Consider the following 22,837-nt stretch of genomic DNA (forward strand, 5'->3'; position numbering starts at 1 on the left):
ACATTTAAATAAATATTTCTTGTGTTTTGTATAACTTCAATCATGACTGAATTGTGACTATTTTACCCGATGACTTAGGATTATTGTGTTCCGGTTTGAATCCAGATAAGTGGTCCAGCGTGACTACAGGAACAAGGGACATCGCACCTCAGTTCCAGGTTGGTGACGATGTAAGGAATCGTTAATTTTTTTGACGGCGTCAATGTCGATGGGTATCCGTGACCATCTTACCAACGGGTGACCCGTTTGTCGTATTGTATATCGAACAAACATACTTAGCAGAATCTCTTTGATATAACTCTGATACATTTAATTCGTACGGGCGACTTTCTTTCCTAGTAGGTACCTACTAATTAAATGTTATGATCACTCTCCGCCGCCGCCGAGATCTCGTATTGGTCATTACAGTGAAAGTTCTGGAGGAATGCGAGATGACGTAACGAGCTGTAGAATTTATTCATTTTTGCAAATTGTGGAATTTTTCCTTTTTTTTTAACAATCACTTATATAGACAGCATTGTTCACACCGCTAACATTACGTGATATATCTACCTAATTCGGTTACGTTTATAAATATTTAATATAATTAGAAAAGCAATTGCCTGTCTTGTTTTAGCTGACGCCGTATCTCTAAGTTCTATAATATAGATATGAAAGTAGACTCTTAAGAAGCTGATTGGGTATTGTAAATATGTATGTACTTATTGAGTTTTAGTTTATTTTTTATGTAAAAATAATCCTATATACTAAAATTATTGTTTCAGAGTTTTTATTCATAAGTAAGTATAGGTATATGTCCACGCCAGCCAAATTTTAAAGTAGGTTTTTTTGAGATATATTATTTAGTTATTATTAGTTATATGAAAACAGTACCCACTACCGTGAATGATTTTGCACGGCGTTTCGTTTCCGGCGCAGCTCTGATTAGATAACATTGTGCGGAATATGATCAGTGATTAATATGAATAAATATTTGTTATAGGTTATTGTGTATTATATACCTAGAGGTCATCGCCTCCGTGGCGCAATCGGCTAGCGCGTTCGGCTGTTAACCGAAAGGTTGGTGGTTCGAGCCCACCCGGGGGCGGAAAATCTTTTGTAATATTTTTTTCTTATCTTTTTATATATATGTTTTGAATCACCAAAATATATTTCTATTAATAAAGATTATTATGATTATGATTTTATTGGATGTAAGCCTGACGGGGCGTAAAAGGGAAGTAATTTCAATCCTTTCAAATTACTAAATGAAAAAGTATATCAATCGAATGTAGTGTAATTAGTGTAAACCACGAGGTTGTCTCCGGCCGGAGCCGCGAAGCATGACATTGGATTTTGACTACGAATACAAGAAAGCATGAAATTATTTGATTATTAACTCTAATAACCAAGAGGAAGTCAAAATGAAACCTATTTGAAGGTGTTAGCATAATGACGATTTTCCTGAAAATTGCTTTAGTAAATACTTAATTATAATATTTAAAAGAGCTATTAAGTTAACTTTGGATTATTTATATACGTGAAACTTTATTCAAATAGTGACGTTAGTATTACCTTTTCTTTTGGAAATATGTTCATTTTAAACAATTATCTAGCCATTATTAAGCCAACGTTTACTTAGTAACTTGTTTAGATGTTATATATAATTATATTTATTAAAGCAATTTTATTTCAATGTTCATCATAAGCGATACAATACTCGAACTCGAACTCGAAGAAGTCATTTTATTATTAAAAGTATACAGTAGGAATAGTACAAGATTTAAAAATTCAGTTTGCAAAGTATATCCGATATGGTCTAGTGGCTAGGATACCTGGCTCTCACCCAGGAGGCTCGGGTTCGATTCCCGGTATCGGAAAGGCTTTTTTTTTTTACTTTCATATTATTGCTTAAATTTTTGTTACACATTTCAGGCGTTACGCAGCTAAAGTCAAATTGTTCCTCTAATCAAAAATCAGTATTTAAATAATTTGACGGAATTACATAAATAAGTCTCACGAAGGTCACAGTTCGGGTCTAAGGTGAGTCACGAGTTGCGAGTCACGAGTAGTGACAATGACAATGAAAGTAACTCCGTGACCGGACCGCAGAATATCACAGCGACGTCATGTGTGTCCGCAATATACGAATATGTAATATTTATATATTACTGAATATTTTTATTGGTGGTAAAATAAAAAAATTACATTTCAAAATTATCTTGGCAAATCAAATGTTCTACTATTCAGGTAGTCTCACCATGCACTATCACATTGCACAATATGTATTAAAAATATAAATTAAACATAATCAATGATTATAAATAAGAATTATAATACATTTTTATTTAAATTACTTTATAAGATACCCCATATGATAACACAGCTTCGACTAGACTAGAATTCGTCGAATGTTAGCTTTAAATCTGCTAGATTTAGGCTGTGTAGATATTGATGACGTCACACGGAGTTCGCATCAGCTGATTAACAATTAACATAAACGGCAAGTGTACGTCGGCGCGTGTGTAGAATTAAACTCGTAAGATAGTTTAAATTCAGCCCGGCTATGTTATGTCACTTCAAACACCGTGTAATTCGCGTACGTTTTGAATACATATGTCTCGTTACGATTACCATTATCTCATGAAGGCGTTCTTGAGGTCGTTTTTTTTTTTTTATTTTGCAAACGAGCAGGAGGCTCACCTGATGGAAATTGATTACCACCGCCCATGGACATCTGCAACACCAGGAGGGTTGCAGGTGCGTTGCCGGCCTTTTAGGAAAGAGTACGCTCTTTTTTGAAGGTTCCCAAGTCGTATCGGTTCGGAAAAACCGGTGAAAGTTGGTTCCACAGAGTGGTTGTGCGAGGCAGAAAATGTCTTAAAAATCGCGCTGTTGTAGATTTTCGGACATCTAGGTGGTGCGGGTGAAATTTAGAATTTTGACGAGATGTCCGAAGGTGAAATTCAGCTGCCGGGATTAATCCAAACAATTCCTCGGAACATTCCCCTTGGAAGATTCTGTAGAAGATGCAGAGTGATCCAACATCTCTACGCAGAGCCAAAGGATCGAGCAGATCAGAAAGGGCTTGATCGTCGATAATTCGAGCTGCTCTACGTTGGATACGGTCTAATGGAAGGAGCTGGTACTGGGGAGCACCCGCCCAGAGGTGAGAGCAGTATTACATGTGAGGCCGAATTTGCGCCGTGTATAGTCTTAGGCGATGTGACGACGTGAAATACTGTCTTGCCTTGCTGAGCACATCGAGCTTTTTTGATGCCAATTTGGCTTTGCCTTCCAATTGACCGCGGAACTGAACGAGGCTCGAAATATCAACGCCAAGTATTCCGATACTAGCTGTGACGGCTATCGGAATGTTCTCAAATCGTGGAGATAAGACGAATGGTGTTTTTTTGGCAGTTAACGCGCAAACTTGCGTCTTTTTTGGGTTGAAGTGGACTAGGTTTAGCCGGCCCCAGTTCGAGACTTTGTTTAACGAAGACTCGATTTAAGACACAAGTTTGTTCCGGTTTTTTTCGACGTTTTCCCGAAAAATATTAGCACGGCCGGTGTATGAGGTGTCTACGGTACTGTCGTCTGCATAGCAGTGAATGTTCCTGATTTGCAACAAGTCATTAATATGCAGAAGAAACAGAGTGGGTGTTAGAACGCAGCCTTGTGGAACACCAGCATTGACGAATTTTTGGTCGGAGCATGCACCGTCGACAACGACCTTGATGCTCCGATCTGCCAAGAAGCTGGTAATCCAATTGAATAATTTCCCCGAAAGCCCATAGGAAGGAAGCTTCGAAAGAAGCGCTTTGTGCCACACGCGATCGAAGGCCTTCGCTATGTCCAAACTGGCTGCTAATGCCTCCCCCTTGCTCTCAACTGCTTCCGCCCATCTATGAGTAAGGTAAACTAGAAGATCACCGGCTGAGCGACCCCGACGGAAACCATACTGGCGGTCGCTAATCAGCTGGTACTGCTCTAGGTACCGCCGGAGCTGGCAGTTTATAATGGACTCCATTAACTTGGAGAATAAGGAGGTGATAGCTATAGGCCTATAGTTGGACGGGTCTGAGCGGTTGCCCTTTTTAGGAATCGGATGCACCAAAGCAGTCTTCCAGGAGTTCGGGACGACGCCGAATGCATAGGATTGCCGGAAACGACGCGTTAAGATCGGCGCCAGCTCGGGAGCATAAGTCCGTAACACGATTGGAGGGATACCATCGGGTCCACTCGACTTATGAATATCCAAGGAAAGAAGTGCTTTACGAACTGCACTTTGCCGGAATTTAACCTCCGGCATTGTGGTATCACACCGCGGGATTGTTGGTGGTGACTTTCCTCGGTCATCCAGAGTCGAGTTCGCCGCGAAGAGAGAGCCTAAAAGATCAGCTTTCTCCTTCGCGGTATGGGCCAATGACTCACCGTCCTTGTGCAGAGGTGGAAAGGAAGGCTGACAGAAATTCCCTAAGACAGCTTTAGCGAGAGACCAGAACGCACGTGTTCCTGAAGGGAGATACACCAGTCTCTCGCCAATTCTGCCAATATAATTCGTCTTCGCCTTAGCAATTACGTTTTTGAAGGACCTAGCGGCAAAGTTATATTCGTTTCTGAATGCGCTGGTCTTTATATCACGAGACGCGGATGCATTAGCCCAGTCAAGTATATATATATAGTAACGTTCCCATTTTCGGCGTAAGGTCGTTTTGCAGAAACGACCAAACCAGGGGTGGGACTTGCCACCGATGGGCACAGCAGAATATAGAATGAACAGTTCCATACCCTGCAGTACCACATCGGCAACAGAGTCAGCAATAACGCTCGGATCATCCGGCGAGAAACAAAACTGCCCCCAATCGGGCCTCCGGGACTCTCACATACCAGACGAAACGCGGTAGCTTAGCTACCACTTTACGCCGGTTTTAAGTGAGAGAGTGGTACTTCCCCAGGCGTGCCGGCCCATTCGGCTGCAACCCGAAGGTATGCAGTGTGGCACTACCACTTAAAAAAATTGTAGATTATATTGTGTAATAATCCTCGAAACCTATTTAACGGCTTTAATTACCTAATATTATACAACGACGATGTCTCCCCGACGAGTGTCAGCTACGACTAGTACGCGAAAGACAGTAAGTATACCACAAGTGTGAGTCCTCTAACTGTCATTAGTTCGGCCGGAAAGGCAATGTCCCTGCACGGGATTGTGACCCGACCGTCTTCTTAATTCCGGGCTGCTCTTTTATTGGCCAGAGCCGAAGTTTGTACTCCGATCTCAGGGTATCACCCTCATAAGCCGCTCAACCAAAAAGTCAGTTATTTTATAACATTAACATCCAAAATAATAAGGTCTTTTATATTTCGCGATCATGGTACTCGATATGGGGGTGGTATGGTTGCGGTACGGTACGATGACAACCTTCGTAAGTTTTTTTAAGTATTTGACTGTCTCTTTTGCTGAGGATACAAATCATTGATGCCCCAGGTGTATAAATTGGGCCGGGACAATAAAAAACATTAGGTATTTTCAGTTCGGACCAACCGGGGTCTAAAGTTTGAGATTGTTACACTTCAATGCTTCGGAAAACAAGTAAAGCCGTTGATCCTGTCTTAAACTGAACTCTGCCTGTCTTCATTAACTCTTGCCGGCTTTTTTGGATTTGCCATTACATCAGATAAGACGGGGAATAAAGCACATTATATTTAATATATCCTGCGTAGATGGCTAATCTCCCTTGAGAAAGGCTGCTGGGGCCGGAATCGGTCAAGAGAATATCACAGTTATTACGTAGCTAGCGTACTTATGGCCAGTTGATACGTAGCCAATGCAGCTGCCAGTCTCACCTGTTTATTTTTCAAGAGCAGGCTTGCTGCAGGACTGGCGCAGCTGATCTCGTAAAAACAATATTTAATGTAACTAATGTTTCCTCAGGATACTGTTCTGTAATCAGCCTCAACTGTTCACTGAGGCGTTTAACTTTAATAACATATTATCAAAATGATGTAACACGTACAAATTTAATTGGTGTTACGAAAGCATTACATCGCGTTCGTGAGAGTTTTACTAATTTAGTCGAGCATTCAAGGTTTTATTTACACGTTTAGTTTTGTAACAAGTTGTAACCACACAACCTGTATGTAATTAGTGAACGTCTAATAAAGCGATAAATGTCGGTACTGTTTTCACCTGTTAGGTTCGTATGTTTCTCAAAATCCAACGGCTTATATTTATTTGTATAAAAAGCATATTTATATTTAACACATTGCAATCAAAAAATAAATATACACTCATATAAACAAAATGTGTATATAATTGATATTGACATTGTTTTTTAATGTGTCCAGCGATCAATGACCCCGCGTTGCTCGTTTTGACCGACTGAAGCTTCGGTGAAAGTACGTACTTGGTCGACAGGCTGTCCACTGATACGAAGCGGTACAGCGCTATAAAGTAATTATTATCTATTTTTATCTTTAGCAGCCCCATACTAGTACCACGATCTCCCCGACACAGAGGCCCACGCTGTAAAACAATCATCTTGGCAAGTAGTTCCGTTAAACTTCATGTCAAAACATAACGCAAGTAATTTTAAGTTAGTTTTATATCATTGGTGGTATTTCCGTATTTTACTTGGATTCCGTATATTACTTAAACTGAATTTTATAAAATAACAATTTAAAGAACAGCAAATCTTTATTGATACTTCATAATTTAAGTAAGTATATATGTACATTCCTAACCTACTTGAATAATGATTATATAGATTTAACATATATTTGACGGTTAAACAAAATTAGACCAATCAGAAAATATATCGAATTTTAGAATTAGTACTAAAAATATGTTGGATACACTACGAGTATGGCGCTATAGAAACTATAGTAGTGTGTGCACAAACACAGTTAATCTCCAGACTGTTGCTGATAAATTTCGACATAAAAAGGGTCTCAACAGGGCTTCGGGAACTGCGACCTTATATCTATTCACTAGAGCGACTACTTATATCAAAACATGTGTGCGGCGCAGCCACTGGAACATATCTATTATATATTAAATGGCTACCTCAACGTTATTTAACAGTTGAAGGATTTGTTAACTATTGACTAAGTTATTATAGTTTTTGTTTGAAAGTAATTATATTTATAAATGTATCGGTTATAATGTAATGTATTTATGTACAGTGTATTTATTGTTTCTGAAACTGATATTAAAAATATTATACAATTGTAACCAGTATTGGCAATATTTTTTTTTTTTCATGTCATAGAGACTTCGCAGCGGGCACCGCTCTATCCGGTCTGTGACTGCGCTTACGTTCTCAAGAGTTTTATTCGTACGTTATGAAACTATGTAAAATCTGAACTCAAAAATCATCGAACCGATTAAAAAAGGAAATTTGAAAGTTAATACATGTAGCATGTGTTTAACATAATATATTTCATTTATAAAACTGTAATCGTGTGTGCTCATGCTCAGTTTTTATGATATTTTTTTGAACGAATAACAAATTTATTCATTTCTTTAATCTAAATACTATCAAAGTGTATGTCTATTTTTGATATATGTATATTATTCCACCCACTCGCATTGGCGTAGCGTGGTGGAATAATCTCCATACCTTTTCCTTAAAAGTAAAAAGCCGCCGCTCGCCGTCTTTTTTGTATGTTTGTCTTATGAATGTTGCACACTAACACTCACACGGACTCACACTTATGCGCGCACTTTACATAAAGAAAGAATACGTTTTCATTGGCCCGCGCTACAGAGTTAAGCAAGTAACGACAGTGGTCTTTATGGTCGTTGTCCGCTGAATATGTTTTATTTTAGAACGATCATGTTCTTAACGTGACAGTTGTTCTCACTCCTACACATATGTAATTACTAGAAAATGGCCAACTTAGATTTTCTTTTAGAAACCGCTCAGTGAACAGTGGTAGGTGTCGGAGTCGCCACTCGTTAGTCATAATAATGCGGGATACGCGCATCGCGGGATAGCCTCGCCACGCGGTGCTGACTGCGGAGACGAGATGAGCTGGTATTTCGTTTGGTTGAGTGTATGAGTGTTCTATATGTATATAAACAGACCAGGGCAACGACATATTTTCTTGAAGTGGGGGTTTGAAACTGATAAAGCTTTGGTTGTTGATAAACAGGTGTCAGACATTTGTAGTAAGCTAAATTTAGTAATGTTTAAGCTGACCCGCTTTTACATAGCGATTTGTTAGGAACCGCATGCTCCGTTTATTTACTGAATCATCTTGGCTCTGCAATAACTGAATAATCTTCGTCATATTAGGGCCCGCTGTAGTGCATCATTAGCGTATTTTTAGGGCGAGGGAGAGTGGACACTACCAACATCCGGACTTCCGTCTGCTACTGATTTCATGATACAGACACACAATAACTATGTATTTATATATAAATCAAAGCAGTCATGTATGAGGAGAAAATGATTGTTGTAAAAAAATTGGGAACATATAATCTCGGAGACGTAGCATAATACACACACATACACACAACGCTCTGTCGGATCGCGTTCACTTTCACGTGAATATTATAATAATGATATGAAATTGCAAGCGAAGCGAACCGTTTAAATATAAGAGTAGAAATTCTACTAGATCACGTACGAGGAGTTCCGGAACTCGGCGCGGCGTGAGCTACGGTATTACTTTAGTTTTTGCGTTAGGTGTTGTTGTAAGCTGCTAATCATTGTCAGATTTAAAACGAAATGGTACTTAAAAATTTAAAATCTACCAAAACTATTAATGAACATCTGGGAAAGTTAAAGCAGAAGAGTATATATTTTATATACAATACAGTAGACATGGTATACAGTAGGGAAGAGTTTTAATTTTAGTAACAATTATTATCTCGTCTGTGCTCTGCGGTTTATTTCATAATAAAAGTACCAGAGGATCGGATATATTGCAGACTTGAAATAGTTTGTCATATCGCCATTATGATACGTAATAGAATAGTTAGTTACTTGTAATTGTTAGCAGTTAGCCTTGCTCCCACGGGCCTCGATAGACCGGAGACCTTTCCACTGTAAGGTTACGGACTCAATCTGTAGACGAAACAAAGCGTCGTTACAAACGAAAGATCAACAATATGGCGGTGTCGTAATGTCTGAACAAACACTCGGAGCATCAACCACCGTGATGAAAAGGCTACTTTTAATTACGAATTTAATATAATAACTTATTTATTCAACAACGGATTAAGTCATTTGGTTCTGTACTTAAGAAAGCCATTCTTTTAAATACTTAATTTGCGTTTGAATAACTACATTAACATTAACTATGCTACTAACAAAAATGTGACTAAGCTTTATTCACAAACTCTATCGAATGATAATTTACGTATTGAGATCGAATATTGTCACTGAATTTTAAACAAGTTCAATATAAGCGCAATTAAGTTCTTAAAAGGGTTTGGTGCCGGCGACAAAGCGATACCTATAGTGTATAAATGTTGTAACATATTTGTTAAAAAGGCGGCCAATCAAACACGATGCTGTTCTGATACAGAGCTCCGTTTTATTTTAAAATTGTTTTATTTTTACAAAATGTTGTATTTATGTGATTGATGACAAGTTTTAATAGTTTGAAGTCAATATGCAAAGCAATTTATACTAATTATATAATTAACATTCGACACGTATACAAAAAGCGCACAAAAACAGGATTAGTTAGCAAATGCAAAATATCGGATGGAATGTCGGCACTAGATGGTAAAATAGGGTTAATGGTATTCAAATTAAGGTTTTTAATTATCTCAGGCATCAGAAGATGAAATGCCTCACCATTTACGTTGAGACGAAATAAAACCTAACGCTCAGTGAAACTGGTTCTAAATGAACTAGAAACTGCGTTTGGTGTTTGAAATGAAACTTATTTAGGTTGCAATTAGATATACTAAATACCTACAATGTCGAGTCTTATGTAAGTGAGCTAAATACGGACCGGGGATGCCGATTTGTAGGTAATTGGTAGTTGCAGTCGGAGTGTGGGTTAGTGCTATTAATTAGTTCTTATTTCACCGAATAAACTGATGTGTTCCGTCACATACGCGACTTAACGCGCGCAGCGATACCGGTGATAAACACACTCGCGTATGTCGGCCGCGGCGGCCAATCTCAACGACTAACTATATAAACATGTGTGCGTACGCACAGGTGCACTCACACATTGACATACAAACCCGGGGAGTCCAATTATATCTTAATAAACAAAAGTGAACATGCTGAAAAAAAATTATATATATATTTTTTTTATTATATATTTTAATGGACGGGCAAATGAGCTACCTGATGGTAAACGGTCACCATAATATTAGCTAAATATCAAATCAAATCAAATAAAAATATACTTTATTCAAGTAGGTTTTTACAAGCACTTTTGAATCGTCATTTAACAAACTATTTTAAGGGGACTACATGAGCTAAATGCAAGTTTTATAATGCAAAAAAGTATATGATCCAATGCAGTAAACCAAATGAAAAAAATATATGATAATCTTCAGGATACATGCTAGTTATTTGCTATTTTGAAAACATGATGTAATTAATTTGGTACGATAGAAAAAAATCACAAAGTTACCTCTAAAAAAATCTTTTAATAAATAAAAACTATACTTATATACATTCAATAATTCTGGTTTTTTGTCAGATTATTCTACAAGCAATATATTACTTAACCTCTGCGTCACTTTTTTAATAACTTCAATAGATTTTTTTTAAATCAGATATTCTTATTTTCGAACAAAATTCGTACGCATGTGTGCGTAAACGCCGTGTACAGACATTGCCGGCCGAGGCCTGATGCTATACAGACGTGTCGATCTTTTCGTTACGAGCATCATTACGTTACGAAACATTTTTTTGTAATTTTAATTGTAAATTCATTGTTTCATGTTTTCTTATAATAAATATTATTCTTTCTTGTAGATAAATATATTAAGTTAAAATAATGTAGTAGTAATTAGGCATTTGTTTTTTATTATATTATTTGTCATAAATTTTAATTGTGTAAATATGGGAAATGAAGTGAAACGCGTGAGGAAAACTAAAAAACGTTTATATAAATTAAGCGCCGAACATACATATGAACGATATTAAAAGGTAAGAGTATTTTTTTAGTAAACATATTTTTTTTTTATAAATTATGAATATTGAAAACATCATATGAATATTAGAAAAAATGTGCAATCAGTTCGCATAGAATCAGATTTTTCGAACTGTTCTTCAAATATTATGATAGAGTATTTGATGAAAGTAAGAATAAAATCAATTGAGAGTGAATACGTTCGATCCCCATGATCTCGAAGCAATTTGATATTTTTCATTAAAAGTACTATGGGGCATATTTAGATACATATTTTTTAAATACATAATTTTATAATTAATAAAAATATAATTACTAACATATATTTATTTTTTACAGAATAAAGAAAGTCGAAAACAATAACACGGAAGCTATTTATATTGCGTAAGAGTTTAATTTTATCGATTTTGTTTATAATAGGAATTAAAGTTATGTATGAACTAATTTTAATAATAAAAAAAATAATGTAATTGTTGTGAACCAAAGAACTAGAATATTTAGAAGTGTCATTTGTACGTAATTCAAAAATTGTAATTTTTAGTAACGTCCGCCATATTAGATTGAAAATGGAAACAATTCATGAATCGTGGATTGTCATCGAGACTAAATATGTGTGCCAACTTTCAGCTCCATAGCTTCAATGGAAGTAGGTGTAATATTGATTGCAAGATTTCAGGACATACGTACATACATTCATACATACAAGTGAAATAAAATAAAATATTTTAATAAAAAAATTAACACTAAATGTTTTTTTTTTGTAGTACCAAATCCAAATATTTTAAGTTTAATTAAATCAGTTTTATTTTTTAATCATTTTCGAATAACAGTCCAAAGCAATACAAATAATTCTAATATCCTATCTATTTTTATGAGATTTATAATTAAACCTAGTATGATTAACCTAGTTAACCAATGATTCAACCAAATCGACTTGACGACATTTTTTTCTTGTAAATATTTAGATGTTTTTGTTTTAATTGAATTTTTTTTTTTTCTTTGTGAACCGATATTAATAAAACCAACAAACGCTACGCTATATGTTACCCCACGGTTACTACACTACAGGTTTTTTATAAAATATTAAAAATTGGTATGTTTTAATATTTAGTATAAGAACTAATTGTGGTAGGTATAATAATATAAATAAAAGAAAAAAAGGTTAAAACTAACTGTCTATTTTATTGTGTACAAAATATAAATAAAAATATTGTAAGTTTAATTGAATCAGTTTTTTTTATAATCATTCGTTAACTAACATCGAAAGAAATAAAAACAATTCTGTTGTCCTATCTATTTTTTATGAGATTTATGATTGATCTTATTTCGCTCGGTTTGGCGCCATCTATTAGAATATTTGGGCGTAACCTCGTTACCTCGCTTAACCCTTAGTTCACGGGCTTGCCGTTTTTGTCGAATTTGTAAGTGTGTGCGTGCGATTCTCAAGGGCACTTAGCTCTTGTAGTCCTCTTAAGTAAAGCTACCACCGGTTCGGAATGTAGATTCTACCGAGAAGAACCGGCAATATACTCACATCTACACTTTTGAACAGTGAAATAATACCACTCGCTAAGTACTCCTACACAAGCGGGGTTTATTCCCTATAAGGAAGGCAATTAATCCACAAAAACTCAAAGACACGCCTTATAATTTGTGTACCGCCTTACAAGTGGGATGCCAGGGAAGGTCATTAGCCACGAAATGTAAGTAGGCGACATTATGAGAACTGCGTTGTGTGTTCTGTACGACCTACGAGTGAGTACGTGTAAGTGCACCTACGAGTGTGATGCTGAGGATAAATCACTGCCAACAAATGTTGCATTAAATGTATTGTACCTAATGTATACGGTAATGAAAATATTGAAGAATATAATAATAATAATAATGCTCCTAGAACTATTAGTTGTACAAAAATTATTCCCATTCATCGAGTTCGAATTAAATCAGCTGGACTTTAAGAATCAGCAAAGTTATTTATTTAAAAAACTGTAATAGTTTGCTATTATCTTTTGAAATTTCAATAAATTAGTTCTATGAAACTGTATCTTACTGATGTTACAATTGCGACTGTTTGTTGTGTTGTATGTTCGTAACGTAATGTGATTATAAATTGGAAATGTAATTACCTAATTAAAAATAAATAAAAGAGTTTTGTATTGATTGCAGTCGAATATGTAACTCACCTTTATCACTTCTGTAAACAGTAACTTTGTTGATCACTCTAAATCACTGCTATTAATTAAAAACTTGCCGACGTCGCTATGAATCCCTAACGATAAGACGTCAACGGACGTCTAACGCGGCGCCGTGTGTAACGTAATGCGAAGCGTTCTTAAGGTTTTCATTTATATTCACTGATATTTGATATAAAAAACAATTTTACGTTGTGTTGTAGTATTTATCATCAAATAATTTTAAGATTTACATTTTTAATTGCAATTTGTAACAATTATTATTATATTATACCGAAGAATCCATAAAATGAAGCGTTACGACATTAAAAAATGATTTAATTTATAATAAAGGAAGAGACTACGTCGACTAACTCAATAAAATATAATATGTACGTACGTCTCAAGAGGTGCGCGGCGAGACATTATTCTTCTTTATTCGTATATGAAATTTGCTAACAACATAATGTAGGTAATGTACAACAAATAGGTCAATTGACCTTTAATATTCTTATTATATAACCGTCATCCGGGACGTAATCCAGTATGATTCATATTCAGGTTGCCATTAACTGTGTCGTTAACTATTATTACAACTGTGTATATATGACGCACTAATTTTATAATTATTATGGATACATATATAAAAGACAATCAAACGACATTCTCCAGTACAGTCTCAGCGCGTTTCAAACTTCTGTGAGAACGATTTTATAATCGTAAACCTAAGAACAAACATGTATACATATAACATATACATATGAAAAGTTTTGACATCCTATGGGTACACACAAGTTTTTTTACGAGAATGCACCACAGATATCGATCGCTGTCCAATTGTTATAAAGAAACACTATCATTTGTACGTCTGTTAAATAATTGACAATAAATATTATTAAACAGCGGATACGATTTGATTATGAATCGCAAAATATAATAAACGCAAACTAAAAAGACTTTTCGCTTTGTTAATACCTTACTATCCTCGTATCGAGAGCCTTGTAATATTGTGTTAACTTCAGCCTCTGCCAAACACCCAATCTTTTAACAGACAGTCAGCACGCATCGCTTGAGACAATAGTTTGATTTGAATTTGTATTTTCTTATTTTTTCCAAGCAAACATTACAACTATTTATTACATTATAAACATTACACTTAGTTCGAATATACGTTTCTCCGATGTTGGAAGTCAGACAAACAAACCAATTTATCATTACATAATCTACCTGTTTGTCCACCGAGGAGTTAATGAGGAAAGTACGGCCGGTTTTCGGCGAAAGTCGACGATAAAGAAAAAAGTAATTCCGTAACACCGGCCGCGGCTCGGAGTCGCGTAGTCGAGGGACTTGTGATACATTTTGTTGTTATTATATGAAGTGCAAGTATTTTTATGCATAATAAAAATGTATCGTTATAAGTAAGTGTTAATCTTATTATATCAACTGGTTATGCTTAAAGAATAGGAAGAGGCCGCAGTATTATATGATTATTGCATAATTATTACTCTATCGGTTGCTCTGGAACCTGTGTTATTATTATTTGAATCTACATCGTTACAAAATAAAGGTACATGCATTTAATATATTGTCATAATACACCAAAAGTACATCATGAGGAAACCTGCATGTGTCTAATTTGAACGAAATTCTGCCACATGTGTATTCTACCAACCCGCATTGGAGCAGCGTGGTGGAATATGCTCCAAACCTTCTCCTCAAAGGGCTTAGCCCAGCAGTGGGAAATTTACAGGCTGCTAATGTAAATGTAATGTAAAAAAGTAAACACCAAAAGTATATACAGTATAAGTACATAAGTTAGCAAATTGTCAACACAAAACGAATCGGCAAAGTTGGTTTTTATAAAACGCTACGACGTTCATAACTTTGCATGAAACGTCTCTATCTAAGGTGTATTGTATTCGACGATACGATCGAGGAAGTAAACACAAGAAGTAACATTCGAGTGTGAAAATGAATAGCAGTGGTGAAATACTGTTCCCGATACGGAGACACGCTCGCGGCGGAAAGTCGCCGTGCGCTAGGCTAGGAATCTCGTGAGGACAGTGTCCATTGTTACGTCGTACAACAGTTATGATCTTTGCACATTACGAGACTTTATATTAAATAAATATTTAAAAAATGTTTACAAGTGTAATAAACAAAGCTCGGTTACAGACTGCTTGTATTCTGAACATTAAAACAGCAAGGAGATCGGCTCATTCATAGAACAGTACGATTCTGAAGCTACTCCTGATATTATGGACGGGCACGTTTCACTCAAACGTTTCATTCGGTTACATTTAACACGAATTGATCCTTGTTGTTGGTGTTGTTTGACAATCATTGGTGGTTTATTATATTACTACTATGTTACAATTCACTTGGTGGTAGGTCTTTGTGCAAGCCCGTCTGGGTAGGTACCACCCACTGATCAGATATTCTACCGCCAAATAACAGTACTCCGTATTGTTGTAGTTCCGGTTAGAAGGGTGAGTGAGCCAGTGTAACCATAGGCACAAGAGACACAACATCTTAGTTCCCAAGGTTGGTGGCGCATAGGTGATGTAAGGAATGGTTAATATTTCTTAGAGCGCCTTCGTCTATGGGCGGTGGTGACCACTTACCATCAGGTGGCCCATTTGCTCGTCCGCCAACCAATGCCATAAAAAAAACAAAAACGGTAGCCGGCACGGTCACACGTGAAACAGCTCGTGGTGGAGTGGAGCCGGCCGGCGCTCGGCCCACTGCGCCACTTGCGCGCGCCGGCGCGACGCACGCGAGACGCGAGATGCCATATTTACATTTATTTATACATATTTGCTGCTGCTTATGTGTGGACGTATTCGTTGCATTTGCTAAGTGTTTATTTGAATAAATGAAATACGTATGAAATGCGAATGCCGAAAGGATTAGTAAACATTGTTTTAAATATGACAATGTCTTTTCCTTATTCGTTAAAATTATGAATAATTTAGACCTTAGGACCTTAGGAGTAAGTCGTAGGACTAGACCTCTTGGATTTGACTAAATTGGAGATGAATAAAAGTAGTGATTCCTTAAAGTAATTTCGAAAACGCATTACCTGAGTGCTGTTCATGTGAACCAACCCCTTGCAAGTGAGATCTTACAGAAACCAAATGTACCAAAATCTAAATACAGGTACGGTATAAAATCAAAACAAAAGTACTTAGTTGAATAAAATCCATTTCATAGTCTGTTTTTAATATTTCCATGAATAGTTTACGATTAGTTAAAATAATTTAACGAAGGCAGATTATCAACGCAGTCGCTTTCAATATTAATTCGGAGACAGCTGAATTAATATTGAATTTAAATATTTGCGGAAAGAAACCGAACAAGCCGACAAGGAGAGAATTATGCAAATGCCATAATATAATATTATTTAAGTTCCGGTTTTCACCACTGATCAACTCACTATTGACAACTTTCGTGAAAGCGTCCGGCGGTCGTTGACTGATCGCTGATGGTGGCCACTTGCCTCGCCATTAGGTCAAGAACAGGGTGACGAAATTATCTAATTACAATGACGCGAAGCAAATTATTCTATAAGTTATAATTAAATGTAATTTAATGAATAAAAATAAAAGATGAACTGAAATAAAATAAAAATTATGTACATATAAAATGCTTATAACAGTTTTATATAACGAACAATTTGGAAACGAAATAAAAGTAATTTATTTAAATTACATAAATATTAATTTAATTGGATTTCATTATTATATAAAATAAATAGTAAATATTTGAATTAAAAATCGTAAGCAGTAACAGTATAATAAAAGTCAAGGCGTCACGACACTCGATACCAACGAACAATTCGATAAACTTTCTATTTTATCGACTGAATTGATATTTTATTTATCGACTAACAGGTTAACAGTCGATGGTTATAAAAAAACAATCCGTGTTGTTTGATTAAGATGCTGTGCCATGAACACTTAAGGCTGTGTACAGACTTACGATTTTAATATCAGATGAATATTTCTTACCAATTGATAAGCCGAACCAGACCAGTCGTAGTGTTGCAACAGATTATACCACTCTCTCACGTTGTGTGACAATTGTTATAAAATGATAATTTGATATTTAATTTCATTAATAATGCGATACTTTAGAAAGTGAATAATTAAATAAAAAGAAAATTATATATTTGTTATCTAACGATAAGTAAATATTATTTATATATTTGAATGATCGAGTGTCGGGTCGTCTGTAGACAGCCTTATGCCCTTGAACCGTAGTGAAAGTCACGCTCATGGATGTTTACACGAGACCGATGTTTACAAAGGCGAGTATTCTCGGGTGTCGACATTATGCCATTGTTGAAGCTTTCCAATATTGCCTCTATAGCGATAAATCTCATCAGAAAAGTAGTTTTTGTCCGTCTAGTGTCGTCATATGATTTCACTGCTTTAATGACTCTATGAATATACAAATAACTATAATTTGCTATGAATTATATATTTGGTCCACGAAGGTGATGCTCAATATCGACTTCTGGCGTCATGTTTCATCATATCTAACTGTACCCGTAGTTATCTTATTGAGAGCCGATACGACCGGTAGTTAACACTAATATACCATTACCTAAGATGGTGTGTTCAAATCTGGGCAAGCATCACCGAAATTTGAAGTTATTAATTTATCTCGTAAATATTAAATCAAAGGAAAACATCGTAAGTAAACTTGTATGTATCAACTTTTTATCCGAGATCGGTAGATGCCAACCCGCATTGGAGCCGCGTGGTGGAATAAGCTTAACTTCTCCTCAAGAAAGGAGAGACCAAGACCTTAGCCGGCAGAAAAGCATTTACAAGCTCTTATTAGGTTATATATTTATTTCCTGATTGTTACAGCAGTGTCCAAAGCTGTTAAGTTTTTCACGCAGGAGACCCTTACGACGTTGTCGCTCTGAAACTCCAACCAGTGAAGCCTAATGGCTTCACTTGGCGATTTCAGTAGTTCAACTGATAGAAAGATAATTTGAATAATATACTAAAACAAGACATAGCGCGCTCACAAACTCATCATGGCCATCGGTTCAGAAATGTATTGTATTAATTAATTAGTAATTACGTCAATGGTGACTTGATACGCGCTCAGTCTACTCACGCATGAACCTCGGGAACAGCCCACATATTGATTGTATAATAATATTCAATAGCACTATGAAACTCTAGCTGGGATTACAATTATTGAGATCCTCTTCTTGTATGACATATATTTCTTGTGACGTCAACATCAGCCGGCTGATACTTATTGATGGCTATTATTGTCGATGGTCGTGGATTCGCATCCCGTTGATAGCGGATGTCTGTCCGGGCTCAAAATATTGTCGCCCAGTCGTTGAAACATCTCGATTACGTAGAAAGTTAGTTTACTGAGCGCTATTAAAGTTTCTCGAGTCTCTCATTATCAAAAATGGATAGTATTTATACGCATTTATGGGCTGTCTTCGTTTGTTTTAAATACGGATCCCAGATTTTTGTGGACCAATAAATTAAATTAAAAGCAATGACGGCAACGAGGTTTTCACGGCGCGGCTGGCGGGATCATCATGATCATCATGTTCATATATTAATTGTAATTTTGAGTCGCTCAGGGTCGTTGGAACTTTTACCTGATTCTCGGATATTATAAGCTTTCTCTCTTTCGTTAACACCGCTATTTGACAGTGGCCATCGACTATGGGCTTGCTACGTAATACTGTTCTGTAATATTTTCTACACAACATTTAAGGAATTGCGGAGGTCATAGTATGGGACCACTTTACTTGCGTTTCCTCCATAACTTTTTCCAAGAAGCTCAGGTAAGTCGGAGAAGTTTTATTTGTTGATTCTAATAAGATGCATATTCAATCAAACATATTTAAAGATAAAACAAAAAATATCTCAACGGTTAGTTATTATAGCCGAAGTAAAAGTAACAATACTCTACGTAGAAGCAATTCTAGTGATCGTGTTCTAGTTTGTATCGGAGTAGGAGCTGCTTTACGTGTAGTAAAGTTACTTAAATACCGCCTTCCGTCATTAAACGCACATTATTTTTAATGTGCTATTTTGTATGTAAAATGCGAGTACTTTCAATTAATTTACTTCCTATAAGGCGCTTTCTCGAAATAAATTATTTCATTAATTATAATAATTACAAAAACAAAATTATTATGAAACCCAAAAAATTATATAATATTTGGTTAATTGGAATGCAACAAAGTAGGAATAAATAAAATAAAATAATCTACTACGTTTAAAATTATGAACATTTACAGTATACATTTTGTTTTGTTTTGTTAAGCATATCGTATAATATAATATAATATAATTATCCGATTAATTAAAGATCGTACCTCTAAGATCGCGCCGAGACACTAATAATCCACTATTCACGTGTCACTCGAAAAAAATCCAAAATTTAAATTTTATCAAAAGTCAGTGCTTGACTGAATCACATTTTCCAACCAAAAATGGTTCATCATCACAAAATCTTATTATAAATTAAAAATAACAACTTCTTTGGCCGCGTGCTTTCGGAACGGCGGTCGACTTCAAACTGAAAGAAACTGTTAGACTCTCGTGCGGAGTGGCCACCGTCGCCCCAGGGCCGGACTCGGGGTGGTGTGGGCTGTGGAACCAGTGGTACGGGCTAGCGGCTATAACGACGCTGACGAAGGCAACGTACGTAGAGATTTCGAGAAATTTATTAGTAGCTGATTAGGATAATATAACTAGAAAATATGTTAACTATATATATTAAACAGTTTTAATATTTATTCACTTTCTATTTATTTCTTAAATTAAAAACGACAATATATTATTTGAAACGATAAACTTATGATAATAATATTTTATATAAACATTATACTCTTGGTTCCTCTCGCTAGACTAAATCCAAACCAGCAGCTTTACATCTCGTATTATATCTTGTGAAATGATTTAAATGTTATTTACAGATCACTTAAAAATACTTCAATTTTGTATGACTAAATATGTGGGCAAATATATTCAGTACTGGCATCATTTATACTGAGGATCTAAATAAGTATCAAAATTATTGATGACTGCTGATTGATGTCAATCAAGTCTTTGAAAGCAATACCAATACATATATCTCCTCTTGCTGGGCAAATGTTTGTGCTGCAGTGCAGACACACAAATATTCAGATCTCATGAAAACTCATTTACGCTTTGCAGGAACCCCATCCCGCTATTTTTTATATAAAAAGAATGTTGATAACGAAGTAAGTATTTTCATAATTGAAAATAATGTATTTTAATAAAACTTAAGTATAACAAACAAGTAAAAAAAAACGAACGATCGATCAAGTTATGTTACGAAATTCAGTGTTTATTAAAGACTGATGATATTTAAAAATTCCTACGTCCTGGAAACGCTTAACGCCGTCAAAACATTTGCTAAACGTTTGTAACATTACACGCGCAATCAAAACATACTCATGTACTTTGACGAAATCATATTTGCCATTGCGAGGGATAAAACGATAGGATTTGGATTAAATTAGAAATTAGGCCCAGACGGGTTGACGACCACAAACTCAGGAATTATTCTTCCGCAAACCGTCAACACTCTATTGCCTTCGGGCGAGTGAGCGAATGTATTTACAGGCACCTGATGTGCTCTTCTCTTCTGCCAAAAATATTGATTAAAATAAAGTTGCAGCGATACTTGAATTTAAAAAAATATACATGCGTATTTTTATAAATTAGTTTACCCATTTTTCTTCACTTTGTATAGGAAATTAGGGCGTAAACATATTTAGTTAATACATTATCGAAACCGTACATCTTATAAAGTAACGCGAAGGCAATGTTTTACAGTTTATCAGCAACATCCAGTATTCAATTATCGTCGAATAGATCGGATGTAGTATGTTTTTATCTCATTAGTTTTAACGTATCTCTGGTTAACCGCCATTCTATCCATGCGAACTCTGGACGGAGGGTTAGTATTTTACAAATTAAGTCAATAAAAAGATAGGATTTCTGTAACTGCCGAGTCTCTCCCTGTCCTGACGTTTAACATTCTCTAATATCGTTCTCATCTCTTTTTTATGATGTTTGTTTTTTTATGCTTCCTTCCAAAAAGGATGCGCGTCTAGGAAGGTCTCACGGGTCGAAGTCTTAAGAGTAAAAAAAAGTAAAATTATGCGAACGTCAAATATATGTGTATTTATTAAACATGTGTGAATATTCTACAGTGAGATACGCACAGTGCAGTATGAAGTATAACATTTCTATTGTGTATATTATCAGTTGCATCAACAAGGTCGGTTATCGACCCAATAACAATAGCTGTTAATAGTCGCAATATTCGAAAACCCTAGCGTAGTAACTATGCATTAGTATATTATACAAATTCAAATAGAAGAATATTCTATACCTTTTTCTAAAATAGTGCTTCAGTATCTCACGCCTCGGGGCAAACGGTCACGTCACGGTCTACCCATTGACATTATAAATTTATTTATTAAGAAATATAGGTACCTGTGTACCATCGTTTACACCAGTAGTTCCCAAACTTATTTTTCTCGTGGACCACCTATTGGCATGTGTCCGTAACCACAGTTTGAGAGAAACACTAAAATATGAACTAAATTTAAATTTGTTTAATATTGGTGCTTTTAATTCTACCCTTAGTAACCCTACGAGTATTTCAGCAATTAAAATCTATGAATTTGTTAGGGATTCTCTCAAACTGATGGAGAAAAAAAAAGGTAGGCAGGCATCAAGTATTTATAGTGGTGATCAAGTTCATGTCTGAACAAGCATTAAGCATTGTCGGGCGGATAGCGCTTTGCAAGTCTGTACACGAAATTGTACGTAATATCGAATACGCAAGTTTGGACAAGTAACAGTCACTTGCCTTATTAAAGTATTATCTGCTTAGTTAGGTACTTGAAACAATGTTGGTAGGCCCTTATAAAAACTATGCTGAAATTTTTGCTCTTTACTATCAAAAGCAAATAAATTTTCGTGGAAAAAAAATGGGGGATTTTTTAATCACGCCTACGTGGACCCCCAGCAAGTCTCCCATGGACGCCTGGGGGTCCACCTGGACCACTTTGGGAATCACTGGTTTACACCATCAATGCTCTGCCAAGTGCCAACCGGGGAAATCCAACCCGAGGAGTTATTGATCTCGAGCTACAAGAATAATCAGGCTGGCTCAGTCCCAAGCCCGGAAACTCCAAACGAGAACACCAATTCAAAGTACGTAACGTACTATGTGTTGTTTGGCGTTAGAATAAATGACGAGTGGTCGAGGTGCCACTGGTGCTTACACCTACTGCGTTCAGACTGGACTGCATCAGGCCCTGTTCACAATAAAATGTTTTTAGTCCATTTGAGAAGCAAACCGTTTGTCCCGCTCGCACGTATCTCGCTCATTCACTCCACAGCTATTTGGTTGAATCTTTGTTTAAAATTTGAATATTATTAAACGCTAGTTATGAGGTATGAGCATGGAATTTTAAGTCATATATTTACATCGAGTGACACGTAAACGCAATGTTATGAGTACAGTGATTAACAAAA

General features: G+C 35.9%; 2 protein-coding genes and 2 non-coding genes across 5 annotated transcripts in view; 3 read left to right on the plus strand and 1 right to left on the minus strand.

The window, feature by feature from the left end:
- Positions 1-19,851, minus strand: part of LOC113403709 (uncharacterized) — a 34,842-nt gene extending 14,991 nt beyond the window's left edge. For both annotated transcript variants that reach the window (XM_026644288.2, XM_064218593.1), the window contains exon 1: positions 19,633-19,851. The gene's annotated coding sequence lies outside the window, so the exon portion shown is untranslated. The remainder of the gene's footprint in view (positions 1-19,632) is intronic.
- LOC113403710 (uncharacterized) overlaps positions 1-22,837 on the plus strand; it is a 134,864-nt gene that overhangs the window by 16,745 nt on the left and 95,282 nt on the right. The window lies entirely within an intron of this gene.
- Positions 1,014-1,087, plus strand: Trnan-guu (transfer RNA asparagine (anticodon GUU)). Its single transcript has one exon. It is a non-coding gene; the product is annotated as a tRNA-Asn (tRNA).
- Trnae-cuc (transfer RNA glutamic acid (anticodon CUC)) lies at positions 1,788-1,859 on the plus strand. Its single transcript has one exon. It is a non-coding gene; the product is annotated as a tRNA-Glu (tRNA).

The sequence above is a fragment of the Vanessa tameamea genome, chromosome 23 (assembly GCF_037043105.1).
Source record: "Vanessa tameamea isolate UH-Manoa-2023 chromosome 23, ilVanTame1 primary haplotype, whole genome shotgun sequence".
Lineage (NCBI taxonomy): Eukaryota > Metazoa > Arthropoda > Insecta > Lepidoptera > Nymphalidae > Vanessa > Vanessa tameamea.